The 13,054-nt window shown below is 42.0% G+C and overlaps 1 protein-coding gene across 2 annotated transcripts in view; it reads right to left on the bottom strand.

Moving 5' to 3' along the window:
* clocka (clock circadian regulator a) overlaps nt 1–12,578 on the bottom strand; it is a 79,397-nt gene extending 66,819 nt beyond the window's left edge. For both annotated transcript variants that reach the window (XM_034180497.1, XM_034180498.1), the window contains exons 1-2: nt 12,399–12,578; nt 8,063–8,147 (exon numbers count right to left, since the gene is read on the bottom strand). The gene's annotated coding sequence lies outside the window, so the exon portion shown is untranslated. The remainder of the gene's footprint in view (nt 1–8,062; nt 8,148–12,398) is intronic.
* Between the last annotated feature and the right edge of the window lie 476 nt (nt 12,579–13,054).

Genomic DNA, 13,054 nt, shown 5'->3' with positions numbered 1-13,054 from the left:
ACAGGTGATCCACAACAACCTGGTGAGCCCTGTCCTCTGCGCTCTGTCCTGTGCGCAGACCACGACAGTTGTATGAAATTACTTTCAGGCTCATATCTAAAAATTATTGCGCCTCCGCTCCACAGACTAATGTGGCCCTGCTAGTCTGTGCAACGACAGCAGCTCCTTTGGGGCCAGCAGCGGACCGGTTACGTGGCTCATAAAAACGCCGTACATAAGTGCCCACTGGCCAGATTTCTGGATTGTACATCTCCACCACATCTTTGCACTCAGCCGTAACTTTAAACGAGGAGAATCTATCATTAGCACTGGCGATTTTCTGGCACGTCACCTCACGGCCAAGTTGCTCTTGCATAAAGTCAGTTAGTGTCTGTACATCTAAGTCAGGAGAGAATTTGGAGGCATAAACACTCATCAACTTAGTTGTCACCCTCTTTATGTTGCTTGCTACACCAGTGTCCACAATTGCCAGACGCTTACTCAATTTCTTCGCCCCAGGTGCAGCCGCGTGCGTCCCCGTATTAAGCTGTCGCCTTCCCTTTTTAACAACATCACTCCACTTAGGAGATCCTGGAGGATTTAACACTTTTTCTGTCGTTGATTCCTCACCGCCACCAACGACTAGGGCTCCGTCTTCTTCTTGCACACAGGGAGAAGCAGCAGCGCCCCCGATAGCCTGGATTACCTGCGCGGTCCCTGCGCCTGCATCCACCGTGGCGCAGCCTCTGTCACCGCAGGGGGCCCTCAGCGCCGCTGGTGCATGTGAGCCCAGGCCGTCATTTCGTGTCTCATCCGCGGCCTTCTCCATGCTACACACCCGGCGGTTCACATCGATTGTAATCGCATGTAGATCTGCGCACATATCCACTTGCATCTGTAGCGCACCTCGCATGGCCCCAACGTCTGCTTGTAGCTGCGCCATCTTCTTAAGCAGGGCACAAACATCCATGCTTGAGAATGTTAAAGGAGGCAGATCATCCAGATAATGAGATACAAAACGCGGTACATTTTCTCCGCATTCGTTAATGACTTTTAAACAGCTCTTTATATTATTAATGTCCTTTTGCGCTCCCTTATGTGAGATGTTATGCTGCGTCGTAGGGCACAACTCAAACAGGATTTTTTTAGAGGCCTCAATCCACTCAGAGTCAAACGTGTTTGCTGCCAGTAAAATAAGTTCATCCTGGCTTAAAGTTCTAGCTTTCACGACAAGGAAGTTCAAAAATTCATCTTCCACAATAGTTTTGCCGTCCACTGTGGTGTAGATCTCTGGTTTCAGTCTAGAAGAAACAAATGCAGGGACAGCAGGAATACCGTGTGCTGCACCCTCCGCCATCTTTGATCGTCTCTGATTAGTCACATCTCCTCTAGAGAAGTGATGTTTTGGGGCTGTCACTGGGCAACATGCACTTTCAACTCCCTCAACAAATTTTCTATGGGGTTGAGGTCTGGAGACTGGCTTGGCCACTCCAGGACCATGAAATGCTTTTTTAGAGAGCCACTCCTTCATTGCCTGAGTGGTGTGTTTGGGATCACTGTCATGCTGGAAGACCCAGTCACGTTGCATCTTCAATGCTCTCACTGATGGAATGAGGTTTTGGCTCAAAATCTCACAAAAGATGGCCACGCTCATTCTTCCTTTACACATGGATCAGTTGTCCTGTCCCCTTTGCAGAAAAACAGCCCCAAAGCATGATGTTTCCACCCCCATGCTTCACAGTAGATATGCTGTGAAGCATTCTTCTTCCCCCAAACATGACTAGTTAAGTTTTTACTAAAAAGTTCTATTTTGGTTTCATCTGACCACATGATATTCTCCCAATCCTTTTCTGGATCATCCATATGCTATCTGGCAAACTTCAGATGGGCCTGGACATGTACTGGCTTAAGCAGGGGGACACGCCTGGCACTGCAGGATTTGAGTGTGTACCCTTTGTTAATTTGGTCCCAGCTCTCTGCAGGTTATTCATCAGGTTCCTCCATGTAGTTCTGGGATTTTTGCTTACCATTTTAATGATCATTTTGACCTCCACGGGATGACATCTTGCGTGGAGCCCCAGATCAAGGGAGATTATCAGTGGTTTCTTGTATGTCTTCCATTTTCTTACAATTGCTCCCACAGTTGATTTATTCACACCAACCTGCTTGACTATTGTAGATTCACTCTTCCCAGCCTGGTGCAGGTCTACAATTTTCTTCCTGGTGTCCTTCGACAGCTCTTTGGTCTTGGCATTTTGGAGTCTGACTGTTTGAGGCTGTGGATAGGTGTCTTTTATACAGATAAGTTCCAACAGGTGCCATTAATAGAGGTAACAGGTGGAGGATAGAAGAGGTCTGTGAGAGCCAGAAATCTTGCTTGTTTGTGGGTGACCAAATACTTATTTTCCACCATAATTTACAAAGAAATTCTTTAAAAATCCTACAATGTGATTTCCTGGATTTTTTTTCTCATTTTGTCTCTCATAGTTGAAGTGTACCTATGATGAAAATTACAGACCTGTCTCATATTTCTAAGTAGGAGAACTTGCACAATCAGGGGCTAACTAAATACTTTTTGGCCCCACTGTGTGTGTGTGTATATATACAGTAGTGTTCAGAATAACAGTAGTGCTATGTGACTAAAAAGATTAATCCAGGTTTTGAGTATATTTCTTATTGTTACATGGGAAACAAGGTACCAGTAGATTCAGTAGAGTCTCACAAATCCAACAAGACCAAGCATTCATGATATGCACACTCTTAGGCTATGAAATTGGGCTATTAGTAAAAAAAATGTAGAAAAGGGGGTGTTCACAATAATAGTAGCATCTGCTGTTGATGCTACAAACTCAAAACTATTATGTTCAAACTGCTTTTTAAGCAATCCTGTGAATCACTTAACTAGTATTTAGTTGTATAACCACAGTTTTTCATGATTTCTTCACATCTGCGAGGCATTAATTTTGTTGGTTTGGAACCAAGATTTTGCTCTTTTATTAGTGTGCTTTGGGTCATTGTCTTGTTGAAACACCCATTTCAAGGGCATGTCCTCTTCAGCATAAGGCAACATGACCTCTTCAAGTATTTTGACATATCCAAACTGATCCATGATACCTGGTATGCGATATATAGGCCCAACTTCAGCATAAGGCAACATGACCTCTTCAAGTATTTTGACATATCCAAACTGATCCATGATACCTGGTATGCGATATATAGGCCCAACACCATAGTAGGAGAAACATGCCCATATCATGATGCTTGCACCACCATGCTTCACTGTCTTCACTGTGAACTGTGGGTTGAATTCAGAGTTTGTGGGTTCGTCTCACAAACTGTCTGCGGCCCTTGGACCCAAAAAGAACAATTTTACTCTCATCAGTCCAATATATATATATATATATATATATATATATATATATATATATATATATATATATATATATATATATATATATATATATATATATATATATATATATATTGGGACTTCACTGTCTGAACGATATTTGTGTTAATAAGAATACAGTCAGGAGGGTGGGGGATGACCACAAAGTTTTAAAAAATAATGAGATCATTGATATGAAAGCAGATGTGAAGAAAATGCTTAGTACTACTGTACCAGCAGAGCCTTCAGTAACTGCAGAATGAAGGTTGTATAACTGAGAGAGCAGGGGTTGTATAACTATGATGTCGTCTATGCTTCACTGACCTGCTGGCCTCATGCCCTACTTTCCTCCTTTGACAATCACAACTCTGTAGACAACACTTTCCTGCTGCCAATGATGTAGTGTGTCATCTTACAGAGCAAGCAAGTACCCACACAACAGTACAAAAAACAACCCAGCCTGCCTGCATTCCTGTATTTCTTCACTGAAAAAAAAATCCCTATAGTGTCACTGAAAAATCAAAACAAAACAAAAAACAAAACAAAAAAAAAAACAAAAAAAAAAAACAGTGTTTGGAAAGGGAAGAGAAGTCAATGAGACATTGGGCCTCATTTAGCAATATCTTCCGAAGAATCTTCTTAGGGTTCTTCTTAAGGTGGTCCTAAGAAGGTTCTTAAGAAAACTCTATGTCAGATTCATCTGTTGGGGTTTGCCCCTGGTTCCTGTCTGGTCTGTCCTGGTTCTTGCTCTGTCTGTTTTACCAGGTGAAGGTGAACCTGACTGCGGTAGTTTTCTGTTTGGACGGTGGCGTCGGCTGTGGGTGACATCACAGCTCATCCCCTGCTGTCAAGACAGCACATGGGAGATGTCAGAGCGACGTCTTCACAGCTGATTGTCATTCCCGCAAAGCAGCGTGTTCACAGCTGACTGTCATCCCCCTCATTACCACCAGTATTTAATCTCAGATCTTCCACTGATTCAGGGCCAGAATCTCTGAATTGTTTCCGGGTTTCCACCGGTGCTCCAACAACACACCCAGCCGGTAACCCGGTCTTTATGTTTTGTCTACTTAGTTATCTTGGTTTGGCCTCCCTTGCCATTTATGGAGCTGATGTCACCTGTTGTGTTTTCCTGATGTGAGCTGCCATGCTCAGAACGTTACCTGCCGTGATTTTCCACTGTGAGCTTTCGTGCTCAGAATGTTACCTGCCGTGATTTTCCGCTGTGAGCTTTCATGCTCAGAATGTTACCTGCCATGATTTTCCGCTGTGAGTTTTCGTGCTCAGAATGTTACCTGCCGTGATTTTCCGCTGTGAGCTTTCGTGCTCAGAATGTTACCTGAATATCAGTTAACTCACCTTAAATCTTAATCTAATAATCTTCGTTTCAACTCACAATTAGAGAAAAAAATAGAGAGCTCTAAGGTCAGATTCTGAAAACATATTTACTTGAGTCCAATATCCTAAACTTGCCATTACAAGTGGAGTAAATGAGAAGAAAAAATTTCACTTAACTTAATGGGGCTATCATTTTTACAGTGTACATTTAATATATTTTAATATAAAAAATGTTGTGTAAATTACCAAAACGTTATATATAATAATGAACAGAGATATCATGGAAATATCACTGCAATACTGTATTTTAATGAATTTCACATAAGCAGACAATGCAACCAATATGACAACATCACTCGCTCTCATCTTCAACCACTTATCTGGGATCAGGTCACGGGGGCAACAGCTCTAGCAGGGGACCCCAGACTTTCCTTTCCCGGGCCACACTGACCACCTCTGACTGGGGGATCCTAAGGTGTTCCCAGGCCAGAGTGATAATCTCTCCACCTAGTCCTGGGTCTTCCCCGGGGTCTCCTCCCAGATGGACATGCCTGGGACACCTCCCTAGGGAGGTGTCCAGGGGGAATCCTTATCAGATACCCGAACCACCTCAGCTGGCTCCTTTCAACGTGGAGCCATGGCTCTACTCCAAGTTCCCCATGGAAGACCGAGCTTCTCACCTTATCTCTCAGAGAGACACCGGCCACAGTCTTGAGGAAGCCCATTTCGACTGTTTGTCCCCGTGATCTAATTCTTTCGGTCATGTCCCAGCCCTCATGACCATAAGTGAGAGTAGGAACGAAGATTGACCACTAGATTGAGAGCCTCGCCTTTTGGCTCCGCTCCCTTTTCGTCACAACAGTACGGTAGAGCGAATGCAATACCGCCCCTGCTGCACTGATTCCCCGGCCAATCTCACACTCCATTGTTCCCTCACTCATGAACAAGACCCCAATGTACTTGAACTCCTTCACTTGGAGCAAGACCACATTCCCTACCCGGAGTAGGCAATCCATCGGCTTCGTGCTGAGAACCATGGCCTCAGATTTAGAGGTGCTGATCCTCATCCCAGCCACTTCACACTCGGCTGCAAACCGATCCAGTTAGTGTTGGAGGTCACAGGCCAATGAAGCCAACAGGACCACATCATCTGCAAAAAGCAGTGATGAGACCCTGAGCCCACCAAACTGAAGACCCTCATCCCTCCAACTACGCCTCGATATCCTGTCCATGAATATCACAAACAGAACTGGTGACAAGGTGCAGCCCTGGCAGAGGCCAACACCCACCGGACATGAGTCCGACTTACTGCCAAACACAGCTCTTACTTTGTGAGCACAGAGATGTTGTGTGTTGGGGGGTTTGGCTGGACATTTGGGTGCTGTTTTCTTTTCTTTGCTCTCCGGGTCGTATGCAAACTGTTTTTTTCTGTGGAGAAGGTGCTGGCGGAAGAGTCCTTCACCCTCATCAGAGAGATGGTGTTCTGTATTTAAGCCATGAGTGATTTGAGCAGAATTGCCGGGAACTCGACCTTGTGATGTTCGGTTGTGAGACGCTGAGGACCGCGCCAGGGTTTGACACATCGTGCCTGTGAAGGAGGACGGGTGAGGGACACATGCTGTCAGCACACATCAGAGAGTCAGTTTGTCGTATTCACCTGGGGGGTGTTCGGCGGTGAATCTGAGTCCAGAAGTGCCGGGCTTTGATCCATTTGGGCGCTGGAGAGCGCGCCGTCCTTCACCTTGCCAAGACAGCTGACTATTTATGTTGTACACGGATTATTGCACATGAGGGGGAATAAATTTGTTTCTTGGAACCGCTTTCTGGTTATTTAGCGCTGGGCCATTGTCAGATGCTGGTTCGGTTCTCTGACCCACGTCAGCACATAACAAGAGATTGGATGGCCCTGAGAAGAGACCCCCTCACTCCATACTCCTGCAGTACCTCCCACAGTATCTCCCGGGCTACCCGATTATACACCTTTTCCAAGTCCACAAAACACATGTAGACTGGATGGGCATACTCCCAGACACCCTCCAGGATCCTTGTGAGAGTGAAGAACTGGTCGGCTGTTCCACGACCAGGACAGAACCTACATTGCTCCTCTTCAATCAGAGGTTCGAATATCGACCGAACCCTCCTTTCCAGCACCCTGGAGTAGACTTTACCAGGGAGGCTGAGTAGTGTGATGCCCCTGTAATTGGCACACACTCTCTGGTCCCCCTGCTTAAATATGGGGACCACCATCCCAGTTTTCCACTACTTAGGCACTTTCCCAGACATCAACGCAATGTTGAAGAGATGTCTCATCCAAGACAGTCCCTCCACACCCAAAGCCATCAGCATTTCTGGACTGATCTCATCAACCCCGAGGGCCTTGCCACTGCAGAGTTGTTTGACTACCTCAGTGACTTCCACCAGGGAAAATGATGATAATCCTCCATCATGTGACAACATGTCAGCACTGGAGGCAACAGCTGCCCAGTACGTAAGAGTTCTCCTGCGTGTTTATAGGATTTGTTCTTACCTAAAGACAAATCCTGAATAGGAAAACATTCATGAACACTTCCTTCCTTCACTAAGTGAAGGGAGTGGTGGCAGCTCCAGCAGGTCTATTATTTTAAGGGTTAAATGAAGTTAATAAATGGCTTTTGACGAGTCGACTCAGAAAAAATAGTCGACAAGTCAGATGTTAGCTAGTCATAGTCGACTATTACAACTAGTCGTCCCATCCCTAGTTCCTGCAGAGCACTAACTCAGTGAGGGCTCTCATACCAGTGCCAAGTGGGCCACCATAGTTCAGAATGACGATTGCCAAGGGAAGACGTGTGACCAAGGATGACTACAACTGTCCAAAAGCCCTGGACTTATCTGGTACACACAAAATAATCATGCTGACCATCCAGCTACCCAGACAAGAAGCAACTTATTTTTGTGACCAAAAGAAGTCAAGCTTAGATTTAGGAGCAAGTTGTAGAAAACTGCACTAAAAATCAAATGAGTTTAACTTGACTTTATGTGAAAATATGACTTTGTCTATTCCTCAAATACTTTGTAGCACATTATATTCTATTGGCCATTTGGCACATTTCTGTTTGCATGATCCAGCACGCAGGTGTGTCACTGTTGTGGACCCAAGCAGTGGTAGAAGGCCCATGGCAGCCCACGTTTCACTTGACTGCAACAGATTGTTACTTTGGAGAAATGGGGATGAACCAGTTGTCTGTCTGGGTAGTTACCATCCAGATCCCAAGGTAGTTCCACAGAGTCCCACCTCTTACTCCCAGACATGACCCTGACATGGTCTCCAGCATCGTAGAGCAAAACAATCAGCAAGTTTATACTAGATTGGCTTACCTTTTCTTTTTTAGTGATGGACAGTTCGACCACCGAGTTACTTCATGACCGATGACTCGGTGTTCATTTTAGTAAAGAATCTCACCTGTAGAACAGACAATAATCACTATTACAAATGAGCAGTTTAGAACATTACAACTCACAATTATTGTAAAATATCTGTATCACGAAGCTTCCACAGATCACATTAACAAAACTGCTGCGCACTTCCCACTGCAAAATGGGCTTTGTTATATTGTAGTCACGTATCACCTTTAGTTTTATTTGAACAGCAAACAGCACTATTAGCGTGTTCTTGCAAAGTGGAAGATGAGAAATATTTTATAAATGTTATAAGTGGCAATACGGTATGATATCATTAAGCATGTCATTCCACAGTTTGTCCAATTACATCTACTCAGGTCTGTAACTCTCAGTTGTCACGGGTGTCTTGGTAGTTTTTCTCAGTAGTCTCCCTCTTGCACAGCCAAAGGATTTAAAAATGGCCTCTTCAAGATAGATCTAACATAAAGTGCCATACTTTTTGTATTTCTTAACACCTGCTGTTAATGAAGTCCAAGACGTATTTAGTGACTTGTAAATGTTCATGTGTCCATTTTAAGACTGCCTGTAAAAGTGACAATTTGTATAAACAATAATCCTTATAATTATTTTATCCATTTATGTATGATATTTGAACATGGGGTGAATGTATATAAAATATTCTATTTCAAAGTGGGCCATTCCAGGACCCACTCTGAAAATCATCTGGGGCCCACATAGACCTTTAATTGCAATTTTGGCTGACACGTCACAGTAAGATGAAGTATTTCATATATTATTTTAAACTAGGCCAGAATAACAAATAACATAAATTAAATCCAATGGCTTTGTTTTATTACTTTTTGCACATGGCCAAATGTGACCTAGTTGGCAGTCATTGCATGCACTTGTCCAACCAATGTAGTTAAAAAAGTTGAAAAGCAAAAATCTTTTCAGTGTCACAACAGCTATTACTTCAAAAATTAAAAATATAGATCTTTGTTGCATACAATAATTAAAAATGACAAGACACAGTATGAAAACCATGTCACTCCACAGCTAGTTTATCTTCCAGTGCTTCCAGAACTCAATAGCCCCAGTCAAGAGCCTGCAGGAGGATGTGCTCTTTTAAAAAGTAAGCAACAGAATTAGTTAATATCAAATTTATTTATTTTGAAGGACCATGTCAATATTGGCCTCATTTGTTAACTGTGCGTAGCCTACACTCATGCATATAATGAAAGATTATTTTTAAGTGTGGCAGAAAAAGACCATGCACATCAATTATAAATGACAAATCCAGGCTCGTTTTCAAGAGGTAAATCCTCTGAGAAAAATCAGTCTGAAAGAAAAAACAATCTTCTGGCAAAAGGAATTTTTTTCAGCTCATGTTGCTGTCAGTGGATGTCATCTTTCAGTATACTGCAGCAGACACCATTAATTACTCTGTCAGAAAATGACTACAGACTAAATCAGGGTGGAACCAAATTGGATTATGCGCCTGAAGCTCTTGCAAAACTCTTTCAACCAATGTATAAAAGAAAAATAGCAGTGACATTCCTTCTCCTCTCTCTGAAGTCATGCATGGAAAAACACAAAAAGGATAAATAACCATTATTATTATTATTCAGCTACCACATAGAAACTATTGTGTAAAAGTGAAGTACTGAAGTATTGGATGATAGCACTTGGATGATGTAGTACCTCGATAGTGTGCAAACAGACTACAATACCTCACGATGCAATTAAAACCTGATGACCAAAGAACTTCCCAGGAAGATTCAAAGATAATGGGCCTACATTAAAATGGTGATGGCATCCAAGGGGCCCTGACATTCTACAAAAAATATGCATCAGAAGCCATTTGGGTAGTATGTACTAAGTATTGCAATGCAGGGCACCTCTTCAGAAAACCTACGGATGACATCATGGAGGGTTTATCTGTTATTTTTACAGTCTATGGCACAAGCACGCGCCTTAAAGCTACCAGATCAAACATAATTTATGTTATTTGCAGCTAACTTAGCCTATAAAGCTAGCATATTGATTAAGATTATAGGTTCATTTTTAGGACTCTTTCAACAGAAGCGGTGTGACTATTATAATAGGATTACAATACTTCTGTCATACAATCAGAAACAATGATTCATTTCCCCTTTTCAAATCACAACTCAAAATGTATCTGTTTATGACTGCTTATTCCTCTTGATGCATATTGCTCTGTCTGTTGTATTGATTTTATTGTTGTTTCTTTTATTGGATTTTAAGTTGTACAGATAGTGTCCTTGAGTGTCAAGAAAGGCGCCTTTTAAATGGACTTTATTATTATTATTAATTTTATCTGCGTCTCTAAACCTGTCCAATGTGTAGTACAACCCCTGGCAAAAATTATGGAATCACCGGCCTCGGAGGATGTTCATTCTGTTTAATTTTGTAGAAAAAAAGCAGATCACAGACATGACACAAAACTAAAGTCATTTCAAATGGCAACTTTCTGGCTTTAAGAAACACTATAAGAAATCAGGAAAAAAAATTGTGGCAGTCAGTAACGGTTACTTTTTTAGACCAAGCAGAGGGAAAAAAATATGGAATCACTCAATTCTGAGGAAAAAATTATGGAATCATGAAAAACAAAAGAACGCTCCAACACATCACTAGTATTTTGTTGCACCACCTCTGGCTTTTATAACAGCTTGCCGTCTCTGAGGCATGGACTTAATGAGTGACAAACAGTACTCTTCATCAATCTGGCTCCAACTTTCTCTGATTGCTGTTGCCAGATCAGCTTTGCAGGTTGAAGCCTTGTCATGGACCATTTTCTTCAACTTCCACCAAAGATTTTCAATTGGATTAAGATCCGGACTATTTGCAGGCCATGACATTGACCCTATGTGTCTTTTTGAAAGGAATGTTTTCACAGTTTTTGCTCTATGGCAAGATGCATTATCATCTTGAGAAATGATTTCATCATCCCCAAATATCCTTTCAATTGATGGGATAAGGAAAGTGTCCAAAATATCAACATAAACTTGTGCATTTATTGATGATGTAATGACAGCCATCTCCCCAGTGCCTTTACCTGACATGCAGCCCCATATCATCAATGACTGTGGAAATTTACATGTTCTCTTCAGGCAGTCATCTTTATAAATCTCACTGGAACGGCACCAAACAAAAGTTCCAGCATCATCACCTTGCCCAATGCAGATTTGAGATTCATCACTGAATATGACTTTCATCCAGTCACCCACAGTCCACGATTGCTTTTCCTTAGCCCATTGTAACCTTGTTTTTTTCTGTTTAGGTGTTAATGATGGCTTTCGTTTATCTTTTCTGTATGTAAATCCCATTTCCTTTAGGCGGTTTCTTACAGTTCGGTCACAGACGTTGACTCCAGTTTCCTCCCATTCGTTCCTCATTTGTTTTGTTGTGCATTTTCAATTTTTGAGACATATTGCTTTAAGTTTTCTGTCTTGATGCTTTGATGTCTTCCTTGGTTTACCAGCATGTTTGCCTTTAACAACCTTCCCATGTTGTTTATATTTGGTCCAGAGTTTAGACACAGCTGACTGTGAAACAACCAACATCTTTTGCAACAATGCGTGATGATTTACCCTCTTTTAGAGTTTGATAATCCTCTCCTTTGTTTTCAATTGACATCTCTCTGTTGGAGCTATGATTCATGTCAGTCCACTTGGTGCAACAGCTCTCCAAGGTGTGTTCACTCCTTTTTAGATGCAGACTAACGAGCAGATCTGATATGATGCAGGTGTTAGTTTTGGGGATGAAAATTTACAGGGTGATTCCATAATTTATTCCTCAAAATTGAGTGAGTCCATATTTTTTCCCCTCTGCTTGGTCTAAAAAAGTAACTGTTACTGACTGTCACAATTATTTTTCCTGATTTCTTATAGTGTTTCTTAAAGCCAGAAAGTTGCCATTTGAAATGACTTTAGTTTTGTGTCATGTCTGTGATCTGCTTTTTTTCTACAAAATTAAACAGAATGAGCATCCTCCGAGGCCGGTGATTCCATAATTTCGTATGTAGAAGTTTATTAAGCAAGCTTTCCATATAACAGCACGAGTTCATGAAGATACTTATCAAATCCATGTCTGGTGAGTGGGGCAGCAATTCAACAAACATGACAAAACAACAGAATTCGGAAAACATAGTTGTTAGACAGCGTTAATTACCTGTTAATTACCTGCTGAATGACTAGTAAACACCGGCCGGTGTTGCTAACTCCACCTAGCTTACGTACTAACGTCAAAAATAAGGAAAAAAAAACAAGTTAAACATTGTTGACACACTCACTGTGATATATGACGCAAACTGTCCACGCACCGTCACGAGAGGGAAAAAGGAGATATATCCGTTCTATTCCGCTGAGTAGCGACTTTCTAAGTGCGGCGAGCGTGTGAGCTAGCTGGCTAACGAACAGTGTTAGATAAGAATGTGGGTCACTGAGTCTGTTACCAAACCAAACAAAAACTGCTGTCCGAGCAGCCCCACGCTGCCTGTGACTTTTATGAGTACACGTTTGAATTTCATGTTAAAGAAATGAACATTTACAGCCAGGTCCCCATTTTTGAAAACGTTTTTTGGAGGGAGATTTTTATAACTCATCAGTTTAAGATATTTTAAGCTGCATATGAATAATTGAGGGCCTGGTTGCTTTGAGTGATAGCTATTAGGGCTGGGCGATATGACCTAAAATTCATATTTGCCCTATTGACGTATCCCATAATCCCTTGCGTGCCAGAGTCACTGCAGTCAAAGAACATATACAGAATCCACATGATGACAATTGTAAATGAATATTATACTAGAAAAATGTAATGTTTTATGCTTTTCGTTGCGTTAATAAGAAACTGCATGCATGATACCCTGAAAACTTGCTAAAACAATTATAACAATCTGTGTCTGCTACGTTTAATCTGTGTGGAATTTAATAAACGCAAACCGAATTT

Source organism: Thalassophryne amazonica, chromosome 10 (genome assembly GCF_902500255.1).
Source record: "Thalassophryne amazonica chromosome 10, fThaAma1.1, whole genome shotgun sequence".
Taxonomy (NCBI): Eukaryota; Metazoa; Chordata; class Actinopteri; order Batrachoidiformes; family Batrachoididae; genus Thalassophryne; species Thalassophryne amazonica.
Note: the sequence above shows the minus strand (reverse complement) of the source record. Positions and strands in the feature narration are given on the sequence as shown.